Here is a 9,557-nt window from a genome sequence, read left to right on the forward strand (position 1 = left end):
ACGTTCCTTTTTCTATTGATGCTGTCCATGCCAATTCCATTGACTACTTTGCACCATGCTAAGTTTCCTGCTCTTCCTTCTGCCAAGTTCAGCAAGTAAGTTCTCACCATCCCTTTCCAACCAGAGGTCAGTTCCACTGGTCAGTGGAGTCAGTCAAGCTGTTCACAAAGACCTGTTGTTTCTGCATATACCTCTCACCCCAGGAAAAGATTGCCACAAACATTATTTGCTCTCAAATATGTTCAGCAATTTAGCATAACATCACACCTCCACCACGTAGATCCTTGTGACCCATCTACAAACATGGATGTTCTCTGAAACCACAGTTCATGCATTAGAACATATGATATAAACAATGAGTGTCTCATAACTATAACTAAGAGTTCTGGTTTCACTCATGTACATTCAATGCTTGCTTACTCCTGTAAGCATGCGAATGGACATCTGGTGATGAATCTGTGATTCGCACATGCCAGTCATCACAATGTTACAGTCAACAAGTCAACATGCATGTGTGAATGAATCCTAAGATACACAAATGCAAATATATGGTATTCAACTGAAAACCTTTGCAAAGAAGAAAAACCTTGTATCTTGGGTTTGTGTTCCAGTGTACTTAGAAGAGTTTGGATTTGATATCCCGCTTTTCACTACCCGAAGGAGTCTCAAAGCGGCTAACATTCTCCTTTCCCTTCCTCCCCCACAACAAACACTCTGTGAGGTGAGTGGGGCTGAGAGACTTCAGAGAAGTGTGACTAGCCCAAGGTCACCCAGCAGCTGCATGTGGGGGAGTGGAGACGCGAACCCGGTTCCCCAGATAACGAGTCTACCGCTCTTAACCACTGCACCACACTGGCTCTTAGTACATGTTAACTATAAAATTAAGTATTGATCCGTCAGAATGAGGAGGCAGAGTGCACATCCTTGTTGAAGTCACCCACACTTGAAAGGTTATATAAAGTTTATGTTCAAAACACTGCCCGTACAGGAGTATGCATTGCACTATATGCATATACAAATGCATCGTGTATACTTCCAGAAGCAACATGCATCCATGCAAATGCATATAGATGCCATTATTACTGGTAAAAAGCATTCACAAAATGGAAGTAGATATATGACGCCAATCGTTTTGTTGTGCAAACAGACCCTGATATTATCTCAACAATGCTATAGGCTCCACTACTTACTTACATTTATTTATTTATTTATTTATTTATTGAGTGGGCGGGCGATTCATGATACCAATAAGGAATCTCACAGGTCTTCTACCTCAAGTTCACAGAAATTCTGAAACATAAGGTTCTACAGTTCACACATCTTATAAATTTGCTTTCCATATATGTGGAGTTACTGGGAGAAATGCAAATATCATAAACTGTGATCAAAAGGTTCATAGGGCTTTCTCCTACAAAATTTATCAAAATGTAAGACCTCCTATCTCGAAGCTCTGACCCAAACTTTCATACCAAAATTATACAGTTGCTCCCATCAACCATCTCTAATATAGGCTAGGACTACCTACACCTGCAGAACGTAGTGTAATGTTTAAGACTTGGAATACCCAGTTTCAAATCCATACTGAGCCACCCAGTGGGTGACTTGGACCTCTTTTTCTCTGCCTAGCCTACCTCCCAGGGTTGCTGTGAGAATAAATGAAGGGAGGACCATTTACACTGCACCTTGAGCTCCAGAGAGTAAAGGTGGGATAGAAATGTAGTTGCACCCAAGTGCATTTACAGCTCATATCTTGTCTGCACATCCAAATACTGTGCAGAATGACTTCCATTCCTAACTTGCAGTGCAATATGGCTGTGCTACACAACGAAATCTTACAATTCATGCATGCATCACACAGTTTCCCTTGGTTGTGCGGTTTATGAGCTCTGAGGGGAAAACCTCTTGCAAAGTAGTCCACACATTCACAGCATGTGATTTTTCCTACAGGTTCTTTAACTCAGCCCCAATCATGGCAAATCATCTCTGAAGATTCAAAGCACTTCTGCTGAGTACTAGCTATTTCCATGTCCAATTTCAACTTTTAACTCCCAGGCATTTTAGTGAAGTGATTGGCATTTTCTTGAAAAAGAAATAGAGTTCAGTTCTAAAATTAGAACACACTTTTCCCCATCACTTGAAATGATTCCTCAAAAATTATCTGAGCTATTTTCTTCAACTATTAAAAAGCAACAGTGCAATGGTTCTTCTTGGAAGTAATCCTGGTTTCATTTTACACACAGAGATACCCCCCCCCAAAGTGCTGACTGAGCCTTAAAACCTGAGCAGTTTCACTTGCAATGAAACCCATTAATTTCAGGGAAGCTTATTTCCATATAATGTATTCTCAACAGAACGACCCTCACCAACAGAAACTGCTTCAAAGTCAAAGTGTTTAGGATTGAAGTGCAAATGCTTGAAATCAGAAACTGTGGCTGAAAGTAAAGATCACTGAATTCAGTGGGGCTTACTTTTGAGTAAACATGTCTAGATGGACATTCAATGTACAGAGATAGTTAAGCTGCACACTCATTCAGTAATTCGCATGCAATATTCAACTAGTGCACAGTCTATGTACTTATCAGCCAAACTGTGCAAATGAACAAACACTTGTACATGTGTAGAGACAGTATGTCCCTGTGTTCAGTGACATGTGTGAACAGTCATGTAACCTGTGACCTCAGTGCAATCATAAGCATGTAAGTAACAAAGCTAGCAATCTAAATCATTTCTGTCCTTTTAATTCGACTATACCATTCTAACACACATAAACACTGTATGAAAACACAAAACATCTGATTGAAGGAAAAGCTGGTATTAGAGCATATTGTTGTTATTTGCATTTAACAATATGATTTACAGTAATAATAATATTTCCCACCATGGTGACTGTGATAAATATTTCCAGTTGCACAGGAAAAACAAAACAAAAGACCCACAACAAAATGTTTGTGTGACCATATACTTCTGTCTTAAAATTCAGTACAGTTGCTAAACTACCCAAAGGTCAGCCAGAGAAAACAATGAGAGCTAATAGAAAAGTCCTGGAAAGCCATTAAAAAAACGACCTCATTTAAATTCTTGGAAAGCACTACTTCGCTAAACATATCTATTCAACTCTTTGAACAGCCAAGTCTCACTAAATAAATAAATAAATAAATAAATAACCACACTGCCTACTGTAAGCCGCAGAAGTCTGGAAACAAACAAACAACAACAACAAAAAAAAAAGGCTGGGCTACCCCGCCACAAAACATTAGCAAAAATAAATAAAATAGTTTCCCCCTTGCAAAGTGTACAAAAAGCTTGGGCGGGGGGGGGGGGACCGGTCTCAACGAACATGACAACAACAACAACCCCCGCTCCTCAAACTGCATTTATACGAGAGAGGGATTAGGAGTCGAACCAATCTTAGCTCCCTCCGGTTCTCATGTTCAAGATCACTGAAGCTCTGGGAGATTTGCAGGAAAACTTAGCCCGTTCCTTGAATGAGGCTTGCGTTTCCCTGCACACAAAAGCGCCCGGTTATTAAGAGAGAAAAAGAAAGAAAGAAAGAAAGAAACCGCCGCACTTCTCTTCGGAGAGCCAGAGGGCAAAATACTTCTGATCTCCCACGCACTTTGCAAGCTGCCACAATCTCAGAGTGAGAGAGTGTGTGTGTGTGCTCGCTGCGCCGGGGGCCACTTCGCTCGCTCCGGTGCTGCTGCTGCTGCTGTTGCCAAGCCCAGGCGGCGATGTTCCATTTGGGGGGGGGGGGGGGAGAGAGAGAAAGGCAGCATCTCCCTCATTAGCAGGGAGTGGGGAGGGACAGAAAAGAACGCCTTTCCGCCTTGCGAAGAATTCTCGCGTGCACATATAGAGATAGATACACACACACACACACACACACACACACGGAGGGGAGGGATGTGCAGAAATAAGACCCAGCAAACGTACCACATTCTAGGAATTCCTCAAAGATCCAGCAGCACCGAAGGTTCGCTTAGACAGATCTCTCCTCCTTCCCCGCTCCTTAAGGGAAACTGGCGGTGGGAGTCGGATCCCTTTAATGCACGCGCCAACCAGCTCCCCCCCCCCCACCACACACGCAGGCAGCCCCCTCCCCCAGCTCCTCCTGCTGCCTGCCAGCCGCCCAACTGTCAACTCCTCCTATCTCCCACGCCCCCACTTCAATGGCACTGCATTATTAGTTCCCCCCCCCCCACCATCTTCCCTTGTCTGGGCGACTCCCGCTTCTGACCCCGGCTCCCCCTCCCTCCCCTCCTTGCACATGGCCGTGAAGGTTGCACGCTGTGTGGCTCCACCGCGCGCCCGCGCGCGCCTGCCTCTCCTTCCCTGGGCAAGAGCAGAGCCTCTCCTCTCCTCTCTTCTCTCTCTCCCTCGACTCCTTCTTTTGAAAATATTGTGGTGGTTGTTGCTGTTTGTTGTGACTGGGTCGACTTCACTTCGCCGCCTCCCGGGACGGCGGGTGTGTGTGTGGGCGGCAGGGTGAGAAAAGCGCGCGCTTCCCTCGCCGCTCCTTACCGTGAGTGGGGAGCGCAGAAGAAGAAGGCTGGGCTTCCCGCTGCCGCCGGGTCAGTTCATTACCATTGCCTCCCCCACCCCGGGAGAAGGAGGTGGCGTTGGCGGCGGCGGCGGCAGAGGGTCAAGCGGGGCGTTAAAGACCCGGAAAGCTCAGCCGCTGCTGCTGCTGCCGGCTGGCCGCTGCAAGCCTCGGTCGCCGCCGGCGCCGGGCGGTGGTGGACATACTGAACCAAACCCGGCGCCGTTGCCGCGTCTTGCTGCTGCTGCTGCTGCTGCTGCCGGTGTCTCTGTGTGGCTGCTGAGGGGTGGGAGCTGCTGCAGCTGCTGCTGCTGCTTCCGCCGGCTCCGAGTCCCGGGCTGTGGGCGGGAGGGAAGCGATGAGGGACGGGAGGGGTGGGTGGTGGCGCCGCGCGCGGCCCCTGCTCATTGTTCGAGGGAAGGGCGGCCGAGGAGACTTGGACGCACGCGGGCAACCCCTTGCGCACAGGGAGACCGCGCGCGCCCGCGCCCGGGTGGGGCTGCTCCTCGCTCAAAACTGGGGGATGCTGCTGCTGCTGCTGCTGGTGGTCTCTCGGGGTGTGTGGTGTGTGTGCGCGCGCGCAAACTCGCTGCTACTGCTCGCTCTCCCTCTCCCACGCCACGCCGCACCCATTTGGTCTCCCGCACAACTCGCGCCCAAGGCTAGCGAGCAGCTTCTTCCTCAAAAGTCTTCTGCAACTTGGGGCTGAGGGGAACGGACCCCAATGTGCCCCTGTGGGATGGGCGAGACCGAATTTACGTCGCTTGGGTTCCTTGTGAACCCCCACTCAATATTTTTTTGCCGCCGGAGGCACAGCAGCAAATGGTCGCCCACCCCCCGCAAGTCATGACCGACTAAGTCATTTTGGAGCCAGAGGCAAAGAACCCTTCAAGTGCCTCTCCCTGGAGTTTTTGCTCTGTGTGTGTGTGTGTGTGTGTGTGTGTGTGTATGTGTGTGTACACACACACACATATATATACAGTGCTTTTTTGCGGGGGTATGCATACCCCTAAACATTTTTTGGATCTTTGTACTTTTGTCCAATTACTGTATTTATTTTTCCCAATTTGAACTATAAAATGGTGATTTTCTTGACTGAAAATGAGGTGGGTTTTTTTGGATTTGATACCCTGCTTTATCACTACCCTAAGGAGTCTCAAAGCGGCTAACATTCTCCTTTCCCTTCCTCCCCCACAACAAACACTCTGTGAGGTGAGTGGGGCTGAGAGACTTCAGAGAAGTGTGACTAGCCCAAGGTGATCCAGCAGCTGCATGTGGAGGAGCAGAGATGCGAACCGGTTCCCCAGATTAGGAGTATACGGCTCTTAACCACTACACCACACTGGCTTTGAGAGTACCCTTGAACATTTTTTTAAAGAAAAAAGCACTGTATATACAGTCATACCTCGGGTTACAGATGCTTCAGGTTGTGCGTTTTCCGGTTGTGTACCGCGCCAAACCTGGAAGTACCAGAATGGGTTACTTCCAGGTTTCGGTGCTCATGCATGCGCAGAAGTGCTAAATTGCGCTCTGCACATGTGCAGAAGTGCCAAATTGCGACCTGTGTGCGTGCAGACGCGGGGCTGCGGGTTGCAAACGCTGCAGGTTGCAAATGCGCATCCCGCACGGATCACGTTCGCAACCCAAGCGTCCACTGTATACACACACATTCACACACACACTGTGTTAAATTGAATAGCTAATGATTTCCTGCATTTCAGGACACCACAAATTAGACACCTGAGGCAGCCTTACAGTAGGACTGGCCCTGTCCAGACGTTTTGAATGGTAATGGCTAATAAAAGAACACTTCTTTTTTGGGGGGGGGGCGGCTTAATAATAGCAAAAGGGTCGTGTAGATGTCGCAAAGGGGCTGTTGGTTACAGGTTTTTATTTATTTATTTTTAATTACTGAGTTTTCCATGGAAGAAGGGAATCCAGATTAATTGGAAGAAGGAGAATGCAGGCTGGCATGTTGATGGCAATGGCATTGCATGGACGCTGTGAAAAACGTGCCCATGTGAGCATCAGCACTGATCCCACAAAAAACACCTACCAGGAAGCACTCATAATCAGCAAGGAAAGGGGGGGGGAGAATGTCATTATTTCTGTGCCTAGTTCCAGCCTCTGTCTGTTGATCTGAAAGTCTAAATTCGGATCCTAATAAAGCCTTAAAAATTGCACAGGTGCCTGAAGATTATGCGGGCATTTGGTGGACATACCTTAATAGTAATCCACATATTATCGTCCCCTACGCAGTATGATATTTTTTTGCAAGCACCTTTAACTAGTATTTTTTCTGTTTTACTTTTTCCAGCCACAACTTAACCTTGCCTGTATGTTTACAATTAGATGCTAGTGCTCTTTCATTGAACTTCTATTAAAAAGTGTATGTGTATATATAGACTTAGTACTGTAAAAATGGGTGGTGCTGTGGGTTAAACCACAGAGCCTAGGGCTTGCCGATCAGAAGGTCGGTGGTTCGAATCCCAGTGATGGGGTGAGCTGCTGTTGCTTGGTCCCTGCTCCTGCCAACCTAGCAGTTCAAAAGCACATCAAAGTGCAGGTAGATAAATAGGTACTGCTCCAGCGGGAAGGTAAACAGTGTTTCTGTGTGCTGCTCTGGTTTCGCCAGAAGCGGCTTAGTCATGCTGGCCACATGACCTGGAAGCTGTACACCGGCTTCCTCGGCCAATAAAGCAAGATGAGTGCCGCAACCCCAGAGTCATCCATTATTGGACCTAATGGTCAGGGGTCCCTGTACCTTTACCTACTGTAAAAATGACATTCATGCTATTCTGTATTCCTTTCATGTCCGTGGTTGTATTTTTGTTTTCTTTTGTGTTTACTCTTTTTCTTTTGTCAAAGTTGTATACTTGTTAAACATCATCATCATCAACTATACTGGCAGCATAGTTTCTCAGTTTGGGTGTAGCTGGGTAGCCTCTGTTCAGACTTTCATATCAACCCACTCTGGATTATTCACAAATTCAAAACACCTGAGCAACGCTCATGGAAAGTGTAGACATTTGAAAACATGCTAGGGTTGTGGTTTGGAATGTGACTTCATACTGACTGACATGTTTTCACAACTGTTTCTTCTTCCTACTTTATGTTGCTACAGTACATGTTGGCAAACGCCAGTGTGTTTGCAGCAAAGCACATGGAACTTCAGCATATAATGTGCATGGATCTTAAGACTTACCTTGGATCTGTGTGCCCGAATAGTGTGTTCTAAGGATGTTGTGATATAAATATGAGTCAAATGTGGATCCCTGCATCATTCAGTTACCGGTATCAGATTGGAATTAAATGGTAATCTGAACGTTCAGTATGCACCCATTCTGCAACTTCCAGACATTGTGTAGCCGCATTAGATTGTTGCAGCAATAATTGCAAGAGTCCTCTGTGCCTTAACGTTTGACAGATGTTGGGCATGTCATGAAAACTGGACTTCTTATCTGGATGCTTCTTACTTCATGTGGCCAAAGCCCAAACCCTCCTAAAGTCTGAAATTCAGCTCAGCAAAAGGAATCATTGTGTGAAGAAGTAAGTAGCAGGCAAGTAATTTCCATTCTGCTTTCCTGTTTATTCTCCCAGAAGTGATGTCACAGGGTTTGAGAAATATATTCTCTGGAGCTAAGAGAATTCTTACCTCTTTTTAAACCAGGATCTTCCCATACACATCAGCCATCTTACTAAATGTTCAAGAGCTGAACCAGGGCACCGAAAAAGAAAGATAACCCTTTCTTACTAAGCCCTTGCTATGGAATTATCAAAGGTGACAGAGACAGCACTTGCTGTCTGCAGTACGTCACTTGGGATAACTGTACTGTATGATCAAATCATCAACATGCATGCCTAAGATCACTGTTAGACACTCGCATGATCATCACACATAAGCATTTGCTTTTTATTTTGCCTATTGGTCTTACTTTCTGCATGGCCAGTTGTTCTTTCCAATGGGTCCTCTGCAATGAATAGGAGAGGTTGCGTCCAAATGCAGGCTGATCTCTGTATTAGAATTTGTGTGTTTGCTTCCTGAACCCTTTGAGTGCAGACTCAGTAGACTCCAGCAACAACAACATCTTCAAAATGTGACAAACAGAGCTACTTGTATGGCTACAGGTGTTATGTGTCTATACATTTCTCTGTGCAAGTATTTATACAGACGAATGAGTATGTTGCCAGGTGGATATTGCAGTCACTGCATTCTAGTCCATATCTTTATTTGTGCAATTTATTTTTTCCCTTTCACTCCCGACTTCTCCACTTCTTCTTTTGTGTGTTTGTAACACAGAAAGATCTTTCACCTTCAGGCTCTCGAGAGCGCTGCATCTCAGAAGTACCAAAGAAAGGACTGCACTGCAAAGCAGACTATTAGAAATGAGACCGACTCTAAACAGGTTTGCTTTTGTTGGTATGATTACTTTTTCTTCTTTCTCTTTTCGCTACATCTCTAAATGGGAAGATGATCAGGAAGCAATTGCTGTTAACTTAGAAGATACGTCCTCAGAAGGCCTCTGGTAAGATAATTCTCCGCATTAGCATCCTGTGAATATATGCTAAATCTAACAGTGCATTGACTGGAGGATGGGAAAAGAAGCTTTTCTACACATATATTTAACTCCCCAGTTCCCAGTGTTAAGAATGCAATATGCAGTAAGGCTCTGTTGCCCTTGAACTGGAGAAATCAGCAGTGATGATAAACACCAACACAGCTACATTTGCAAAAAGAAAAAAAGGCAAGGCAGGGAGTTCCTTTGTGACCTTCACATAATTGCAGCAGGTCAATAAAACTGCCCTTCGTTTACCCCATTCTTGTTTATCCCAGAGCTCAGTGTGTTTTTAGCAATGCTTCCCAGACATATAATTGTACTAGTCTATCCAATGTCTATACTAGTCTTGTACGAAATTCATCAAGTGGAGCAGAAATCAAAGCACTGGGCCAAAGTCAGATTGGAGGATTTGCTGTACTGTAATTATAGGGGAGCACCTATGTAGAGGGCATGTTTAT

At 45.7% G+C, this 9,557-nt stretch overlaps 1 protein-coding gene across 2 annotated transcripts in view; it reads right to left on the reverse strand.

Annotated features, from left to right (window-relative positions):
- Positions 1 to 4,002, reverse strand: part of ST6GAL2 (ST6 beta-galactoside alpha-2,6-sialyltransferase 2) — a 70,282-nt gene extending 66,280 nt beyond the window's left edge. For both annotated transcript variants that reach the window (XM_033147658.1, XM_033147656.1), the window contains exon 1: positions 3,934 to 4,002. The gene's annotated coding sequence lies outside the window, so the exon portion shown is untranslated. The remainder of the gene's footprint in view (positions 1 to 3,933) is intronic.
- Positions 4,003 to 9,557: the final 5,555 nt, after the last annotated feature.

This window comes from Lacerta agilis, chromosome 4 (genome assembly GCF_009819535.1).
Source record: "Lacerta agilis isolate rLacAgi1 chromosome 4, rLacAgi1.pri, whole genome shotgun sequence".
Classification (NCBI taxonomy): Eukaryota; Metazoa; Chordata; class Lepidosauria; order Squamata; family Lacertidae; genus Lacerta; species Lacerta agilis.